Here is a 21,329-nt window from a genome sequence, read left to right on the forward strand (position 1 = left end):
CAGGACTAAAGACCATTTAACTTACTTACTGATAAATATAACTTTAAATATAAGCCTTTAATGTGTATTTTCATACATACTGGAAGCTAACAATTATTGCCCTACTATGTGATCAAGGTTACTGAAGAAACTTCAGATCAGCTACTTTAACCTTTTTTACAAGAAAATCAAAGGGAATGATTAAATAAAAAACAGCTGTCCAGTGAGAGTGTGGCATTCAGTTTGGATACAGACAGGCGAGGCTGCGCTTATGAAATGCAGCAAAGAATTTTTCATTTGGCACACTATTGTATACTTTGACATTCAAAAATCTTACCACAAGAAGCTGGTTATAGCTATAGCCAGATTTTCAGGGCACAGAGTAAATGTAAATGTAAAATTCATCCTCTTACACCCTGAGGGCATCTTTCAGCAATGTCTGCCTGAGGTGGATTACACCAAAATAAAGCCTTATTATTCACAAAATAAAGGAAGGACATCCAATTATCATTAAAATCTGAGAGATGCCTTCTCAAATGTGATACAATTTGTGTCAAATTTAAACATTCTTTTACTTAGAAACTGCTGGTAAACTAGAAAAAAAAACATAGGCTCTCATTGTGATTTTCTCAAATTTTTGTTTTCTGGTCCAGTATACCTCATGTAAGTAATACCAGGTCAGTTTTTTTCACATCTGAGGTATTCCCAGACATGTCAACTGTACCTGTTTGAAGTTTCATGTTGATAACAAAAAGAAATAAATAGTCAATAACTAGGTGTGGGATAAAAATCTACAATAATGGATCCATGATAAACCAGCAGTAGCCACCAATGCATTGTGCCATGCAAATTAAAAAACAGCATTTACAGCTTACAACATTTTGCGCCATTAGCCCCTCCAACATCCAAAAGAATTCCAAGCAAGGATGCCCAAAATATAAATCATATAAAATATATATAATTTTTCACACACATACATACACAAACACACACAGATTTTAGTTTATTGGCTCTCAACTTTTTTCAAACATGGGCATGTTACTTGTCATTGGAAATGTCACAGTCTCAGCTATTCAATGGTATGGAGTTTGTAATGGTATGAACCAATGAGCCAGAGCTACCCTCCACTCCACAAACGTGAATTGGCATGTGCCAGTCATGGTGTCTCAAATCCTCTTCTTTCGAGGGTATCTTACGATCAATAAATAGTACAATAATGTGCTTGAGCTTGTTTTGATCAGTTGAATCTGCTGTAAATATATATAATATCTATCTTGTATATATTTTATATTGTTTTGTGAAGTAATATGTGAGAGCACATGAAAATTCAGATGAGCAGTGTGTAGGTTTAGCTTGCGTTTGCTCAGTCGGTGGGAGGGTTCAATGTATCAGTTGAAATCTATTTTTGTCAAGCCATTTTGATTGATTTATAACACTTGGGTATTCCTTATAGAGAATAATTACTATAATTTGTTTGTGACAATTTATTAAATACCCTACTTATGTTTTCATAGCAAACTAAAAATCACCTGCAAATACTGCACAATGTGACCACTGGGTTTGTGAAGTTGACACCCAGTGCTTGCAAACTTGATATTGCCTGTGTCAGTGCTGTAGTTCACCTTGTGTGATGTGGTGAAAACATTTTAAAAACATTTCTGAACCTACGCTCAGCCGAGCACCAGGCCATTTAGGATTTAAGTTACTGTGAGCACAGTAAAATCAATAAATCAACAAACTTTTATGAACTGGATAAGATCAAAAGTTAAGGATTGGTGCTGGATCTACTGTTCCCTTAATTTAAAATATTTTTACATTTTTCTTCAATTTGTAGTAAATACAGTTCAAGTTAGATTATTAGATAACTTATGGTCATCAAAATTAGCAAGGATGAATCTGGAAAAGTCCATTTTATACATACCTTATAAAAGCAGCATCATGTAGGATTGTACACATCACAAAAAATATATACACAGTTTTGTACCCTAGAACTTCGGAGCAGATCACTGCCCAAAAGGAATTAAAAGGCTAATGGAATACTGAATATTGGTACAAGTCACCTGAAGTTCTGATTAAGTTTAACAATACTCTGGAATCATGTGTACAGTTTTATTCTGTATAGTAAGAAAGTCATAAGAATGATAGAGAAAGTCCAAAGAAGCCCTGCTGCACTAGATATACTGCAAGACAGCATAATATGAGCTACTGTATACTAGAAGAAAGGAGTTGGACTTTTAATCTTTACTTTTGAAGCACATGTCACAAAGTAGGGTGTATCCCAAATATACCTTTGAAATCAGCTCTTCCAATAGAACACAAAGGCACAGAAGGGCACTGTTTAAGAGAAAAAAGTTCAATTTTTATAACTGAAATGATAATGTTGTGTATGGACCAAGGTGTGAAGTGGTGTATGTCAAAGTAGCAACTTAATTCTTCACATGGTATTATCTAGGCATTATTTTAGAAATGTCAGATCAGTTAGAAAACATAAGTTATACTTGGCTAAATATTTCTTGTCAGAATGCTTCATAGGTTCTTTAACCTTTTAACTTATTTATAAACCCCTTTTGGTGTATTTGAACAATTACAGTTTTGAAGGATTTCTGTCTTAGGTGGCCACTGTAGCCAAACAAAATTTAAATATTGTTAAACACAGAACAAAAAAAAACAAAAAAACACATCACTCTTGCTGGCTGCAAGAAATACTCCTCAAATTTAAAATTAAGATGTTGTGTCATGAGTATTTTTTACTTAATAAAAATTCTGAATAATTTATAAAATATTGATAAAATTAAGCCAGTAATTAACTTTTAAAATGTATACATTTTTGAGAAAATCTTTAACCTACAAGATTTAATATTTATTGATTTCCATTTTCTTCTCATTATTCTCCATTTATTGTGATTTTCCAGTTTTTCAAAGATCATAAAATATAAACATCTAAAAAGATACTATTGAAATTTTAAGAATTAATCTGATGCCCGGTGTTTTATTGTGACATATTACTGTCGGAAACTGAAGTGCATGAGATCCTATCTCTCTCTGGGTCATCTTTGTAAATGAGATCATTGATCTCAATAGACTTTTCCTGGTTAAATAAATACAACAGGCGCTGAAACTGAAATAACCTGAATGCATTCAACTGCTTTATTAAATTTTAAACACATCAGGACTTTCTCACTAAGGATGTTCGCACAGGGAGTGCTTCTTGCATTTTAAATGACTCCAAGCCCCAGCTACACTCCAGTTCTAAAACTAATATAATTTTAGCTCTGCCTGCATGTATGCAGTTTTTGAAAATCCCCATTGTTTGAATGGAAACTTTCAACTCTGTTGACTTCACTTGTTACATCCCCTCCAGATTTTTTTACCAGAAGTACTACAGAGATGAGACTGTTTTGATGACAAACAATGGCAAAAGAGTTGTTTATAATATCATGTATAATGCTAAATGAAAATCGTAAAATAGCTGTCTTCCTCTGACGTATACAGCATACAAATGAGACTACTCAGTAGTTCTGTGGATATCCCTTTTTAGCAAGGATGGATTACTATGCTCTTTAGTGCTTTTGGAATACTGGCCCAAAAAAATTTCCTTGCTACAATCTGAGCGATCTGAGATAGTCATTCTAATATAAGCTATTTCAAAAATGTAAATGTGTTTAATAAGCCTGTTTGTTCCTGAACCCATAGAGAAAAGGAAAATAGCTTAACATTGAGTATGTTCATTCAAAATATTTTACGTTACTACATTGTAAAGTTTACTGTGAGACGTTGTACACCTGACCATGAAAAAGCAAGTATAGCAAGTTAATGAATGAATGGGTGACTAGCTGGAAGGCAACAGATGAAATTTAGAGGCTCTGTATGGCCGGATTCATTTAAATGAACAGCACAAGCTCCTTTCAGGGAAAAGTTCTTCTAGTCTGGACTGACGGGAAACTAGAATGAACAGAGACATCAGGAATGAGTTGGTACAGATATTAAGTATTAAATAATCATATAAGGGCCAATCAGTTCATGAACTGAAAGAGAAGGTAAAAGTTAAAAAAAACTTGGAAGGCACAAGAAGCACACAAGAAAACTTTGAATGACTGAAGGTTAATTTGAAATTATTTGTTCACAATATGGTTCTATCTATCATGTATTTGCACATAAAGTGTACTTGCTGCATTGGGTGGCAACAGCTTTGACAAGGATTGGAATCAAGACGTGCTGCTACAGCCAATGTTACATTAGTCAACTTCTAGTCGTGAGGTATGTCAGATTTGCTGACTGCTTTTACTGATCTTGTTGCTGTGCCATGTCAATTTGAAGACAATAATGACTGAAAATTGCTGGCTATCTCACATTTAGTGATGGCTTGCCAGCCGTCTAGCACAGTCAAATATTTCTCCTTTTTCTGACAGTCAATGATGATGTTTGAAGGGTTACGGGGTATAGTGAATTCAGTCATAATCTCAGCCCCTTTCTTCTTTTCATTCTGTCATGCCACATAAAATATGAGACATCAGACAGACGATCTTCTGTTCTGTTTATGAGGTCCAAAGCCCCCATGATCCATATTCTTCATCTCAGCATTATACACATTTTACTCCGGACAACATTCATCGGTTGTCAGCTCTCATGCACACAAGCCCACTCCTATGACTAAAGACAAATTCAAACCTGTTTCATTTTATCTGAGTGAGTTGAGACTAATTGGAGTTGGCTGGACATGTTAAATTGAGAGACTAGCTTTGTGGTAGCACACCCCCAGCAGCCTCTGACTTGCCAGGATTACGTAAATGAAGGTTACAACTGAACATTACTGGAAATATCACATAATGTGACACATCCTTAAATCAACCAGCAGACAAACAGTTAAGCAAGCAGTGATCAGGATGTGGATCAAAAATCATCATCAGAAAACAGTGCGGGGAATGTCAGTAACCAAAAACAAAGAAGGATATATAACCAGAGCCAAGTTGTAATTCATATAATTGAAAAATATTTATAACCAGGAATTCAATAACAACAAAGAATGAACAGAAAGGTCTTTTGGGAGAATACACAATCTTGGACAATGGGAAATGCACAGCTTGACCTTTTACACCCCTTGAGCTGGTGATATCATGCACACTTCCAGTTGACCTTACCTAACAATGACATAGCAGCCGTCAACAAATTATTCTTAAAATGGTGATGTTCATCAGAAAAACAACATGGTGTCACTGAAAAATGTTATTTACTTTTAAATATATAAAATAAATCTATCAAATACAAAATCAGATGTCACTATGACACTCCTTGACCTCTAAGACCCCTAAACAAAGTCTCTATTTTTAGGTACCAAGGAGAAATTATAAAATTTCAAAAACAAATGCCCGATCATAACAAACAAATCATAATATGTTCTTCCTCATTATGTGTGAGGACATGTTTTCTTGTTTAAATTTCTTTTTTTGTGGATGTTGACAGTTTTTATCATTATGATGGTGGTATAATTTCAACATCATCTTAGGCTTTATTTTTCATGGGCATCACCACCATGTACTTGTCTTTCATGGCAGTGGCCATACCGTTTAAGGTTGCTAGTCACATTACATGGAGGTCTTCCTATATAAGACTCCTTAAATGTTGAATTCACATTAAAATCGACATCTTTCTTAGAGCTACAGTAATTAGCTGAATTTAAAAGAAAACTGTATTAAGACTTTTGGCTAATTTTTTTGACTTACAAATTCTAGTTGACAGTTTTGATTTTGTTTATTTGGTTGTGAACTGTTTTGTCTTGGTAGAGTAATATATTGCTCTACTTTCCCCTTTTGTATTATTAATAAGTAGCCTTTGTCAGAATGCCTCAAATCTCACAGACTTACTACTGTTTTTAAGGTATTACAGTATATAACTTCTCCCTACCTTCCCTCCTACATCTATAACTTCAGGCAATTAGGTGTAGTAAAAGACAAGCAGGAGTTAAGTTACAATTTAAACAATGTATTACTGACAATATTCATAAATTATAACAGTATGCAAAGTACATTTGAATATTGCCAACCATACAACCTGATTAAATGGTGATATGTAGTTTCAGGCAGCACACAGACTTGTTAGTTACTTAAAAATGTCTGTAGTTAAGGCCTCATTTGTGGTCAGCTTTCTTCAGAACAGGCCGCATGCCCGTTTCAATATGGCTGCTGAGCTGTGCTCTTTATTGTGTTGTCCTTTGAGTTCATCAGTTTGGTAAGAGAGAGAGATGCTCTTTCATCAGATGTTTGTAAGAGAGAGAGAGTGAGTAAAGCAAGCAAATTTAAAAATGTTCTGTCCAACCCCTAGAGCCAATAAGACGTCACGGTACTTAAAGGCTTCTGATACAAGCCAGTTCCAAACAGCCATACTTCAGACCAATGGGGGAATAGAACATCTTAACACCTGTCATCCCCCAAAACCATTTGTTGAGGTAAAGCTCGGCAGTTAGGCAGCCTGGCTTTGTGTGGGGGGATGAGGGACAGACTCTAGCAGAGAAACATTTGTTTCAAGCACTTTCCCCAACTCTGTCGCAAAATTCACTTTCCTGACTTAGTTTTGCCTAAGTTACAAAGAAAGACATACAAAATATTTATCAACTTATATGCAAAATCTCACATCACAACATGACCCTTGCCTATTAAAAGTCTTTTTTTAAATGTACCCCTTCATTAATGTATTTCCTGTCTTCTGCCTTCTGGTGGCTTCCCATCTGATCTCTGGATAGGTCATCACTGCTTAATGAACACCCTGTTGTAACAAACTTCAAAACAATACTAGACTTATGGCTCATTCTGCTCAAATAGATCTGTCCCAAAAATCCTGTATCATTTACAATTAAGCAAAATCAGGTTTGTGACCATTCTTAATGACTGCAAGTTCTTCTCCATATTTTTAATGTTTCATTTGTCTCTTTATTTGGATTTCTAATTAATTACATTAATGTGAACTTCATGCCCTTGGCAGAAATGGTAATTTGAAAATGACTGATGCATAGTACAGCTTGGTATAACTACAGGTAGTTACTGCACAATCAAAAAATAACAAAAAACTTTTTTTGATTTATATTACAATAAAGTGTGGAGTGAGATTGGAGTCAAATTATCCAGTAATGGATGAAAAGGCATATATCAACCCAAGATGAGGTGCTAGACCAGTGCAGTACAAGGAATCTTCTAGAATAATTAAAGCGAAGTGCAGGTGTGTAACTAGACGAGAGAATTCAGACACGAACTCTCTTCGATTTCAGATGCTACAAAAAAAACAGTGTCAATGTAATCAACACTCACAGTAATTAAAAACGTGCCAAGAATTTACCAGAAAATTAATTATAACAAAGCATATTATCAGCCCATTTCAGAGCACTGGGTGGCAAGAGCTATCCCAGGAGCATCAAAAGGAAGCCACGACCATCTCCACCATCTAGAGATCCACACACCCACATATAATTTAGAATTAGGGCTAATTTAGAATCGCAGTTTAATCAAGCATGAAAATATTGGGAATTTGGTGGAAAAAACTGGAATACCCAGAAAAAACACACTCAGACACAACAAGATGGTCAAACATCAAATAGGTAGCAACCAGGTAAGAATTTCGAAACAAGGATATTGGATTCAGGAGGCACTGTAAAGTTTTGGAAATTGTAATTTCTCTAAGTTATTTGAACAATGTAGAATTTGATAAATTGGAGTTAGTAACTGACTAATTTACCCTAACTTAAACTACTGAATTTTTATACAGAGGCCATTTAAAAACAAGATAACACAAATATTAGAAATGAAGGAAAATGTATACTTTGCAGAGAGCATTAATTCATATGCTGTGTACAATAAAATGTTATACAGTGATCCCTTGCTGTATCGCGCTTTGACTTTCGCGGTTTTGCTCTATCGCGGATTTTATATGTAAGCATATGTAAATGTATATTGCGGATTTTTCGCTGATTCGCGGATTTCTGCGGACAATGGGTCTTTTAATTTATGGTACATGCTTCCTCAGTTTGTTTGCCCAGTTGATTTCATACAAGGGACGCTATTGGCGGATGGCTTAAAAGCTACCCAATCAGAGCACGTATTACATATTAACTAAAACTCCTCAATGCTATAAGATATGCCTCCTGCGCGGTGCTCGATTGTTTGCTTGTCTCTGCCTCTATCTCACCTCTCTGACATTCTCTGCGCCTGACGGAGGGGGTGTGAGCAGAGGTGCTGTTTGCACAGAAGCTGTTTGCCTAGTGGATATAGACGCTCCTCTAAGAAATGCCGCTTTATCGAGGTGCGTCCAAAAGCACACTTATTGATTTTTTGATTGTTTGCTTTAATCTCGCGCTCTCTCTCTCTCTGACGTTCTCTGCGCTTGACGGAGGAGATGTCAGCAGAGGGGCTTTTTGCACAGAGGCTGTTTGCTTAGAAGATAGGGACGCTCCTGTAAAAAATGCTGAAAGGCTACCTTCGCATTGATCCCTTCATTGCCGCTGCTTTATCGCGGTGCTTGCATACTTAAAAGCGCAACAGCCCTATTGATTTTTCATTGTTTACTTTACTCTCTCTGACATTCTCCGCTCCTTACGCGCACTTTGAAGAGGAAGATATGTTTGCATTCTTTTAATTGTGAGAAAGAACTGTCATCTCTGTCTTGTCATGGGGCACAGTTTAAACTTTTGACTAAAGGGTGTTATTTCATGTCTAGAGGGCTCTAATAATGTTAAAAAACGTATTTAGAAGGTCGTAAACAGGTTTTCTATGCTCTAACTGCGAAAATATTAGATTTATAAATAAAGAATCCTACTTCGTGGAAATTCATTTATCTGTCTGGAGCGGATTAACGCGATAAACAAGGGTTTACTGTATAACTGTGCGGAGAATATTTATAAACAGTGTGGGAGAGTTTCTAAGGGCTTAAAATATATAAAAATAATCATACAAACATATGGTTTCTACTTGGATTTTCACCTATCGCGGGGGTCTGGAACGCAACCCCGCGATCGAGGAGGGATTACTGTATATATATATATATGTATATATATATAACTGCTCAAACAAATTAAAGGAACACTTTGAAAACACATCGGATCAATGGGAAAAAAAATCAGGCTGGATATCTATACTGGGTAATGTGTTAGGAATGAAAGAATGCCACATCGTTTGTTTTAAAGGAAAATTATCAACCTATAGAGGGCTGAATTCAAAGACACCTGGAAAATTAAAGTGAATAAATGATGCAGCAGGTTAGTCCATTTTACCAAAATTTCATTGCAGCAACTCAAAATCATACTAAGCAGTTTGTATGGTCCCCACGTGCTTCTATGCATGCCTGACAACGTCAGGGCATGCTCCTAATGAGACGACATATGGTGTCCTGGGGATCTTCTCTCAGATCTAGACCAGGGCATCACTGAGATCCTAGACAGTATAAAGTGCAACCTGGTGGTGTAGGATGGACCAAAACATGATGTCCCAGAGGTGTTCTATTGGATTTAGGTCAGCCAAGCATGGGGGCCAGTCAATGGTATCAATTCCTTCATCCTCCAGGATCTGCCTGCATACTGTCGCTACATGAGGCCGGACATTGTCATGCACCAGGACGAACCCAGAACCCACTGTATCAGCATAAAGTCTGACAATGGGTCCAAGGATTTCATCATGATACCTAATGGCAGACAAGGTGCCCTTATCTAGCTTGTAGAGGTCTGTGCATCGCTCCATGGATATGCCTCCCCAGACCATCCCTGATCCACCACCAAACCGATCATGCTGAACAGTGTTACAGGTAGCATAACATTTTCCACGGCTTCTCCAGACACTTTCACGTCTGTCACATGTGCTCAGGGTGAACCAGTTCTCATCTGTGAAAAGCACAGGGTGCCAGTGGTGGACCTGCCAATTCTGGTATTCTATGGCAAATGCCAATCGAGCTCCACGGTGCTGGGCAGTGAGCACATGGCCCACTAGAGGACGTCGGGCCCTCAGGCCACCCTCATGAAGTCTGTTTCTGATTGTTAAGTCAGAGACATTCACATCAGTGTCCTGCTGAAGGTCATTTTGTAGGGCTCTGGCAGCTGTCATCATGTTCCTCCTTGCCCAAAGGAGCAAATACCAGTCCTGCTGATGGGTTAAGGACCTTCTACAGCCCTGTCCAGCTCTCCTAGAGTAACTTCCTGTCTCCTGGAATCTCCACCATGCCCTTGAGACTGGGCTGGGAGAAACAACAATCCTTCTGGTAATGGTACGTATTGATGTGCCATCCTGGAGAAGATGGACTACCTGTGCAACCTCTGTATGGTCCAGGTATCGCCTCATGCTACCAGTAGTGAAACTTGACCATAGCCAAATGCAAAAATGGTTAAGAAACAGTCAGAAAAGATGAGGAGGGAAGAATGTCAGTGGCCTCCACATGTTAAACCATTCCTGTTTTGCTGGTTGTCTCATTGTTGCCCCTCTAGTGCATCTGTTGTTAATTTCATTAATACCAAAACAGCTGAAACTGATTAACAACCCTCTCTGCTACTTAACAGGCCAGATAAATATCCCATAAGTTTCATTGACTTGATGCTACACTCTGATTAAAAAGTGTTCCTTTAATTTTTTTGAGCAGTATATATACAGTGTATATATATATATATATATATATATATATATATATATATATATATATATATATATATATATATATATATATATATATATACATATATAGCTATTATATAAAAAACTTTTGGATCGCAACAACATCATCTTGGAGAGACACTTTGAAGTCCCATGAGACTTCTTGCACGTCACGCCCTACTTACAAACAATTTCTCGGAGACACTTTAACATCCCACGAGACAAGGAAGTGAGACAAAAGGACAGCTGCTGTACAGGCTTTTAAATGATCGTTGTGCAGTGTGACATGCAGATCAAGAAGCTCAGTAGCAGCTAGCAGCAAGCCAATAGCTGATCCGTCCTTAGCGTGTGTTCACCCCCCTCATCAAAATGCGAGCAGCAGAGACGTGAAGTGGCTAGCATGAAGCGCGCCCCCTGGGCTGGTGGTTGTGGTGTGTTCGAGTGAAGTGAGTAGGGGCCACAGTCCCCTAGTATATAATAAATCTTTACTCCTTTTCACTGGTGTCAAACATTTATCTGATTGGTGAGGAACAACTATGTCTGATGATGTGAAACACCTTATAGGTTGCTTTATTCCTTTATTGAGGCCTCTTTTAAGTTTTTCTAAAATCATTTCACAGTTTGATGTCAACGAGGCAGACGACATTTCACAAAATAACATTTTTAGCACTTTATATACAACCTTTATAATACTGTATGTCAAAAATAGTTTGTTTATTCCTGTTATTTACATATACATTTCACTGACTGTGCTAATTATTTATAGCACATCAGCTTATCTATAATTAAGGTACTAATATGGATTCCCCAGTTTAAAGATAAACACTAATATACAGTATGAGCTCTGCTCACTGAAGTAGAAAAATTGCTTAAAGTGCTGAAGGCAAAATAGAATTCCTGTATGTTATCTTTATACATACTATTTTATTTAAATACACTACAAATACTGTTTAACAAAAAAGACAACGGTTTCATTTTTCCATCAGTAGTACATTTGGAGTCTCCTGATGTTGTTTAACCTCTTCACCCAAATACAATATTGTAATAGATAATTTAGATTAGATTAGATAAACTTTATTAAGGGGAACTTTAACCCATTAATTTAACCCATAATGAGAAACAATAACAATACTAAGCACATTTTTACAGAATCCTCTCTTTTTAAAAAAGAGGTGTTGGGTAGAAAGCATGGGGATGAACAGGTGGTGCAAAAATGACAATATTAGTAGTTGTGGGATTATTTTAAAATGCTAACTAAACAATTTGAAATGAGATGTAATGAGTTAAAGACTGATTAAATTATTTTAAAAACTATAATTTCATTAGACTGATCAGCCCTATACATACTGTACAACATCCAAGAGTATAGCATCTTCTGCTTGAACAGAAAGGCAAAAAGATACTGATGTTGAACCCTAACTCTCTTTTTTCTGTAAAGGAGTTATTAAGGTCAAATAGACTAAAATTAAGAAATGTCTTGCAGGTCTTGTAATGTGTGTATAACATAACATTTACAGGCACTAAACCTCTAATTTCCTTTTAGAGTGGCTATGGTAGTTACAGCTATATGAAACAAATGATCATATGTAGAAACTGAATTCCTGTAACCAGATGTGTAGCCAGTAGAAGAAGAATGATGAATAAGCTAAAAATGTGTCATGCTTTCAGAAGAATAGTGAATGAGAAAATTTCATTTTATGGAGCCAGTAGTTAAACAAATTTAAAGAGAAGAATAATTGAACATTATTTTAGTCAGTTTTTGCTATGCCCAATATAAACAAAAAAAAATATCAGTCTCATTAATTGACAAAAAACTTCCACTACAGTCATCATATTTGAGCGGTTATATACTACTAAGTATTATTTTGGCTTCAAAAACCAAACAAGTAACACATTTGTGCTTTTGTACATTGTGTTTTTTCAATTTTAAGAATGCTTCTTTTGTGTTTAGTTTTGGTGTTACTGTGTGCTCATTAGGAGCTAGTGGGTTAGGCATATACTTACATTTATCTACATACTGTATAGCCAGGAAAACTAAGACGTTTCACAAAGGATTGTACATAAGGCCTTCAAACTGTTGCTTCATACTAAGACTAACGTTAAGGCCAGTTAACAGTTTGAGCACCATATGCTCTTTATTTATTTAGGCTATCTGTCAATGCTGAAATCTTGAATGACTTATTAAAATGTTTTGTACTTCACAAAGCATTTTTTACATGATGGTAGCTTAGGCTACAGATGTATGAAAAAGTGGTATTTAGATATATGACGATGGAGTGACTTTTCAAAAGACACATAGGAGGCAGGTAGCATAAGATAATTAAAGAATTACAATTAAGATTCAATCGATCAAATGGCACACTGACTCAATAGCAAAATACAAGAATCACTGCAATTTCTATACCTGAGAAAGAATACAGACACAGAAATATTTAATAATTTTATTTTGTTTGGAAACAGTATGAGGAGAGCAAGAATCAAGCAGCTCAAAATGACCAGCTGAAACCAAGTACAGTATATCAGAAAAATCAGCAGGTGAGAATGAAACTGGTATTACCAGCAAAAGAAAACGAAAAAGCAGGAGGTGAGAATTTTGTAGAGGATCTGATAAATAGGATTGTAAGCCATGATTGTCAAACAAGGGGTAAAAGTACACAGTGTGTCAAAGGGAGGAAAACAGACAAGTGTTGTGATGTTTTCTATTAACAGTAAGACGGGATGGAGTATTGGCCTAAATAGTTATTCTTAAAAATGTGGCCATCTAGAAACATGAATCTTATGAATAACTATGCAAGCAGCCAGGCAACTGAGAAGTTGGACAGTAGAAACAAGCAACAGAATTAAAGGAGACAATGTTATGATAGCAGGGTAAATTATATGGCACCTTACCATGACACCATTTTGTTATTCAGTGGGCACTACAATTTTGTGTTTATTTCTTTACAATGTTGCTAGGTGTGGACAACCAGACGTGTGCAGCATATGATGTCACAGTGCATTGGAATAAAGGTTAGCATTGTGGATTTTCTGTTTTTTTTATGTTTGTGAGTTTCTAAAATTATTCTCTTGGGCTTTCTTTGTTATTTGACTAATAGAATAGAATAACAGAATTTAGATTAATTATTTGGAATCATCTTGGCTCCAAATTAGTGTTTTGTTCTGGCTTTATCACTCTGATTTGATTTTCTGGTAATAAATGTAACCTTTTTTGGCTACATTTCTCCTCCTGGTTCCATCCTAGTTCTAACAGTCTGTGGTGAGGAAGATAATGACTGAGTAATAAGAATCTGAAAAGAAGAAATCTGCTGGTCAAGGTCAGGGTTTGCTCCTCCTTCACTTGACAAAGTGGTTAGAAGCACAAGGGAAAGCTCAGGGAAATGGATGAGAAAATCTTGATGTGTCAGAGCGCACTCTATTTTTTTTCTCAGCAAAAGGATAATATGCATTGTTGGCACACCAGAAATCCTTAGCAAGAGGACCACCCTGCTTAGTGAGGGCAAGTAGGAAACCAGGTAGCCCAATGTGTTTAAGTCTTGTGGCTCAGGGACCAAAGATAAAAGGAATGACTGGAGGTATCACCGGCAGTTCACCTCCAGCCACATAAATGAACCTTTCATGGGTATGAGAGACTAATATCCCCCTCAGTAAAGGGAGTTTAAAGCTGAGATGTGTAAGGTGAGAACTTAAAATGTTACCTAAAGCAAGAGAGCTGGAATACAGGTACTTGATTTTAAATTTATTGAGACTTTGAACTGATTTTGGAATATATTTCTTTGGAAATAAATTCCTTTTGTTCATAAAGGCCTGAAGATTGTGATCATCTTCTGATCAGTTGTGCATATCAGTTACAAAAATGCAGATGAGAATGAGTAGGGAGTAATTGAAGGACTACAGACATTGGAATAATAAAATGGTGTCATTCCAAACCAAGAGCACATAAATGAAAGTCGGACATGGGAGAAACACAGGTTTATAGATTTAGCTCCAAGATTTGAAATGTCAATTAGCATATCTTTAAGATGTGGGAAGAAACTAAAGAACTTGGAGTAAATGTGCAAACTCTACCCAGAGTGAGGCCAGGCCGGGATATTAAAGCTGTGAGCAATGCTCCACCATACCATTCATAATTAGTGATTCATAAAGGAAATGCAACATTGTCAACGCTAAAGAAGTTATACAGAAGCTTCTTTAGTAACAAATACATTTGGACAAGAAACCATTTCTAATGTACAGCAAGGCAGTTAATAGCAGGCAACCAATTATCCAGTGAAAGCAGTCTGGAAATATGGTCAAGTGTGAAGGTACTCAGGAAGCATTTATGATTATGATATGTAATAAACTTAAATTACATTATATAGAATAAAATTAACAATAAAAGTAAGAAGAAATAGCACTGTAGCACAGGGCTCTGCAAAGTCAATTCTGGAGGGCTTTACTAGCTGTAGGTTTTTGTTCCAATCTAGTCTATTAATGAGAAGTCAATTATTGCTGCAATATTTTTTTGCTTCATTTTAGTTGTCTCACTTGTTATGATTTCCCTACCCATAATTGCTTATTTTAATCTTTAACAGCCACACTCACTGTTTTTAATTACTTTTTATTAGCAAAATGGTGCAAATGGCAAAGGAACCAGCAAGTTCTCTATCTAGCTTGCTTTCATTTGCACTTCTGTGTATTAATCTGAACTATTTGGTTTAATAAAATAATTGGAAAGAAACTGAAACGTAAAAAGTGAAGGACTGTGAATTACTCATCCACTTCAGACTACAAATAATTTGGATGATATCCATGGAAATGAAAAAAACTATGATACGAAAATGATCTCACATGAAACAGTAAAAGCTTTAAAAGTAAACAAGACCTGTTATTGTCAAGGATTAGTTTCTAATTAAGTAATCAGTTTGAAATAAAAACCTGCAGACACTACAGCCTTCCAGAAAATAAAAAATATGGAAAACTGGTGAAGACAACTAGTGACAATTAATGAGCAAGGATTCCTGAAACCCCAAAAGAAGAAAATGAAAACATTAATGTCTGATCACAGGTCACGTAACATAACAGGACAAATTTGTATATTTCTTTATTAAAAACAAAAAAAAACAACAACAAACAAAAAACCTTGACATGCTTTGTTTAACATTATTCTATTTTAAACCAATACTTATTCAAATAAAACTACTGTAGATTAGTATATTTAATTGATGATTATTGTAATTGCAAATTTGATGTACACATGTAATAAATCAATGAGTTGTTCAATCGAGTTTTCAAAGTGATGTGACCACTGATTTCATGTTTAGCCCATTCTGTATATTAAGAAAAAATTAATGTATTTTTTTTATTTCAGTAGTGACAGTCATACAGTAGATACTATTCAGATATTACCTTGTGCCAGGTGCCTTACGGCAATGTAGTGACAATTATATTTAATATCTCAGTGACAATAAAGAAAAGCTTTTAGCTCACCATAAATCTCTGCACTCTCAGTAGGATATGTCAAGCATTTAATGTTCCTTGGTGTAAGAAATATTAGGAGCTATGGGCAATGGAGTTTTTGGAAATTATTTTATGCCATAAATTTTGTAATGCACAAACATATTTATGACCAGATCTTTGAGACAGCCATTATAATGAATCAAGAGCATTTTTTTTTCTTCTTTGAACAGATTTGCATTTAAATCTTTGCACATAGATAGCGATAACTATGTATATTTTCATTGAAAAACACAAAAGCTGTTACAGTATTTCATACAAAAACAATCCATGTGATAATGGAACGCTTTGAACAATGTCTAAAAACATTTCTGGTCCAACCGGAACCTATTACATGTTCTGTTTTAAAATTAGGGGTATCACTGTTATTATTTTAAGGAGTCATTGATATTAAGAAAATGTACTGAGTTATCAGATAGATCACCCACTTTATTGAATAAATTGAAAATACAAATGTTGTTTTTTTAATGAGTTGACTGTAAAATGTGGATCAGGATAAGCAGTGGCTGTCCCTTTTGGCAAATATAGACAGAATAAAAGGATTTTAATGCTGCTAAAATTTGAAAACCTGTCAAAAGAAAGCTCCAAAAAGACAAAGCAAACACAAAGAACATTTTATTACTCCATAGTTGCCTGAAGGCACAACATTTTACTCCCTAGAGCTAGTTATTTTACTCTTAAGCACTGACTTCCCAGCAAAACTCTTTCTTATTGTGCCTCCCCTAAGAAGAAATTTAGGAATGCAGTCTCAGCCACCTGTGACTCAATAAACAAATGTGTCACATTTAGTGGTAGGAGGAAAATAATTGAATCCTGGGATTAATAAAGAAGAAACGCTTAGCAAATCTGTATGATGTGAACAAATTCATGGAACTCTGCAACATTTACAACTAAACTCGTTAGAAATGGAAATGTCTGCTTAGTTTCTTGATGCATACACTATGCATGCTCTGTGAAGATTTTTTTTCAGTTTTATAATATACAGAAGAACACAAGAACAGAACTGTGATATTTCACCTGTAATAAAATGATATATTAAAAAAGTGACACTGTAACTTCTCTTGTTAAGTGAATGAGAAAAAGGCCACTTTTAATGTCTTTTCACATATATACTGCATATACTCTACTAGCATTACTGCAGCTAACATTAAAGTTGACCTTCTCATTCCAGATTTCAGACAGAGCACTTGATTTTTGCATTTTCTTCCGCTGCTTACTTTTGTGTTTGCTCTAGGATTCCAGTATGGTTCACTTCCACATTACCAAGACATGTTATATGCAACACTTGAATGGCAATTGTGAATCCATATGACCATGTGTCCTGTAACAGACCAGTGCCCTGTGAAGTGTTGTTTTTTGCTTCAGTTTCACTCTGGCCTTCTATGATGCCACACTGATAAACAGATAAACTTATTTTTTGCAGCTTCCAATGAACCTCACTTCAACTGCACTTTCTAGCTCACTGAGTTTTCAGTGTGAGAGGTAAAGTTGCTCTAGATGAAGCAGTCTGAGTTTTTTTTATTGACTTATGCACATTACCCATTCCCTAATAAACAGCTATACCATCTATTTTACATTTGTAATGTGTTGAGTTTATACTGTATAATAATGAAATTAATTAACATGCAAATAGAAAGACACCATACACATTATTCATTTCAAAAATATACAAGTTACACAGATCCAAAAACTCAAGTTCAATGAAATAAATGGTTTTCTATAAGATGATCTTGTTTTAATTCAGTATCATAGTTGGACATTATGTGAGGCACTATATTTATAGAAATATCAAAGAGACTGACACGCTGAAGTGAGCAATTCATCTTCTACAGTACTTTAATGTAATTTAGCTATGACTCCGTAATTAGGCCAAGCATAGTCTGGCTAGTGTTTACTTTCTGGCATTAGAAGTGACAAACATAGGGAGATATTTGTATATTTCGAGAATTGCATACACTACTCTACATCATAGCAGGAGCATGGACATTGCCTGGAACAGACTTTTAGATTCATATCGAGCGTACCTCCTGAATACTCTTGGTTGATCATCACTCAGATGGCAGTTTTTTGGATTTTACATTTTTTGTGTAATAATAAAATCTCTCTATTAAAAAAAAAAATCCTGGAGAGAAACACATGAGACTTTGTGCCAAGAGATTGACCCAGGACCGTCTCGCGATGACGTGGAACATGAGATTCTTGCAAGACAAGCCCTACTTACAATCAATATCAAATAAGCCAAGAGGCAGCAAAACATTCAGTCGTCTAAAGAATTTGAGCACACACAAATCCAGGGCTATCAGCACATATAAAGTGTATAAGGACAGTACGTTATAAATGAAAGGTCGACATCTAAGCGAAGAAGAAAGCAGTGCGGAGAAAAGAGACTCAAAAGTGTTGGAGAGAAAAAAGAGCAAAAAAGAAAAAGAATAATCTAGGTGCAAATTCAGAAAATAAGGAAAGTGATTATCAGCCCGGAACAAGTGGAATTGAAAAAAAGCACATCCAATCAGGCTCAGAATTAAAAGACAGAGAAAAAGACAAAGTAGAAAACATGCAGAGCAGGTTAGAGATTATGAAAGCAGTGGAATTCAAAAGGCTCAAAAAAAAACCCCCAAAAAAACGGTGAAATACACATGTGGAGAAAGTTAAAGGATATGAAAGTAGGAAAATTAGAAAATATAAAAAAAGAAAGTAAAGATCGCAGTAGCACAAACAAACTGCCTCATTTAACTATTCACCAGTCTAACTTTGGTTTTGCACAATAATCACTGCACTATTGCATCTTAACACTTAATTCTACTTTATTCACATAATTTTACTTATTTATTATGTTCTACTATACTGTTATCTTTCAATCTATGACTTTTTGTTAATCTAACTGATATTCTTCTAACTTTGTACAGTTTTTGATAAGTGGATCAAGATGTATTTCACTGCGTGTTGTCCTGTATAACTAGGCATGAGACAAATAAAGAATCTTGAGAATTTCAAAAACGGAGTTTACCTCACATGCATTTATTGGTTACTTTGTAAAAAAAATTAGTAACTGCTGATGATGTAGATCATTTTGTCTGTGCTGAAATTCTAAACAGAGAAACCTATCCTGAATTATGGTACAAAGTCATTAAACACATGTCTCACTGACCTCATTAAAAAGATTCAGCATATTGGGACTCGCAAGATTACAAATATTGTTTTTACAGAAGTTCTGAAATAAAAGTGAAACTAATGAAATAGCAACAATTCAAAGAAAAACAAAATCTTAAAAGTGTGTAGCCGGAAAACCAAACACGAGGGTTGGTGAGCGAAGCAAGCAGGGGGAGAAGCCCTCTAGTAATATAATACATAAAATAATAAAATCTGTGTGAGTTGTACTTTATATATGTCATATGTTGATGAATGCGAAGCATTTGGTACTGAAGGATACTGGTCACTCCAAACAACCCACCATAATGTTCTTAGCGCAGATGCCTACACTAAGAATTGCATCAGGAGTTAACTTGTCTACACATCAAATAGTGAGAGAACCAGTTCCATCTGATGGGATAACAACTATAACAACCACCACAGGTGACTAGACAATTAAAGCCTATTAGATAGATAGATGTGATCATCCCCTAAAAGACTCTTAAGAAAGACAACTCTTTCTCAAAGGATAAGTCAAGAGTTAAGAACAGTTGATTACACAATTCACCTGTTTTGATGGTTTTCTGACATTAGAATTTAGCCTATTACAGTGTTTGTCAACCTTTTCGCTGGAGTGGGACCCTGTGCAAATGGTTACCTTGCTCACAGAACCCTGTGCAATTATCCACCAGTATGTCCTATATCATGGGACTTTTTTGGCGGAACCCTTGGCTAGCACTCATGAAACCCTTGGGTTCTGTGGAACCCTGGGTGAAAAACACTGGCCTATTATATCAGCTTCACTTAAGAGGAGTCAGAGACTCACACCTCATTCCATCTGATAACTATTAATCTGCAAAAGCTTATTTAATTTTATCACAGTCTTTATTTCCAGTTTGTGCTACAGAACTGGTCCAGTAACTTGCCTGAGGCTACACATAATAACATAAAGAGACAAAACCCAATAGCCAACTTGAAAGATTTTAGGGATCCCACCCAGAACATGTCTGTGTTCTTAAAAATTACACACCATATACTGTATATTTGTAAATATATTATATATTATCTTCTGTTACTGTAAACGCCTGTTTCTTTGAGTTTTATATTAATAAATTGTTAATTACTATAAACCATGCCTAATCTTTAACTTTGCTATCAAGTGTCTTAATGCTGTAAAGGTATAACCCTTTTCTCCGTGGACAAATGTTGTGAACTCAACCTCTGAAGACCACAGACTGAATATTCATAATTGGTGAGTATTCTTTAAATAGTCAGGCTTTAAATTAAATATTACACACGTTACTTTAAGCTGTCTAGCCTCTAAGGTTTTTACTCTGAAACACACACTAAGGAGTTTTGCTTACTCTTTGAGGTTGCATGTGAACTATTATTCATGTAACACGCTGAGAATGCTACTTAGCCTCTGATGTTTTATTATACAATACATGCTAGTTAAACAGCACTTAACCTCTGAGGTTATATATAAAAGGTAAATATTAATCATTGTCATACAGTATTTCTTTCTAAGGGTTTAGAAATGATAGTAAGCCAATGCTAACTAAAATAATACAGTAACTTATAACTAATTATTAACTCACAGTAAATGTTATCTTTATTATTAATAAATTAGATTTAGATTAAGAGATCTTCACCCTTATTATTAGGTAAGTGGTGTGACAACTGTAGCTTAAGAGGCTGGTGAAATAAACAATTAAAATTATAACAATAAATGCATAAATTAATAGCCAACTGAAAAGACCTACAGTACAGCTGTTCATTTGAGGCTTTATCAACATATTAATGTAGCTTACTTAAAATAACTAAATTACTGTCAGTAAAAACGCTATGTCATATGAGCCTAGGTGGAAAAAACAGGCATGTAAAACTGTTAAACAAATGCATGAAAATGAATAAATGGAGCCATTCACTGGATCATCGCTAAAAGGTACTTAACAATATAAATGAATATGGGTGGAAACATATGGTTACAAACTATATAACAGTTACAGTCTGTTGCAAGTACATTTTTGAATAGTGAAGGGAAAAACATTGCAGAGACCTAAGCCAACCAAACCCACACCCAATCTCCAGCCACCATGTTAATAGGTAGAC

The 21,329-nt window shown here is 35.5% G+C and overlaps 1 protein-coding gene across 1 annotated transcript in view; it reads right to left on the reverse strand.

The window, feature by feature from the left end:
- brinp2 (bone morphogenetic protein/retinoic acid inducible neural-specific 2) overlaps positions 1 to 21,329 on the reverse strand; it is a 328,788-nt gene that overhangs the window by 68,123 nt on the left and 239,336 nt on the right. The gene's annotated exons all lie outside the window — the stretch shown is intronic.

The sequence above is a fragment of the Polypterus senegalus genome, chromosome 14 (genome assembly GCF_016835505.1).
Source record: "Polypterus senegalus isolate Bchr_013 chromosome 14, ASM1683550v1, whole genome shotgun sequence".
NCBI classification, from domain to species: Eukaryota; Metazoa; Chordata; class Cladistia; order Polypteriformes; family Polypteridae; genus Polypterus; species Polypterus senegalus.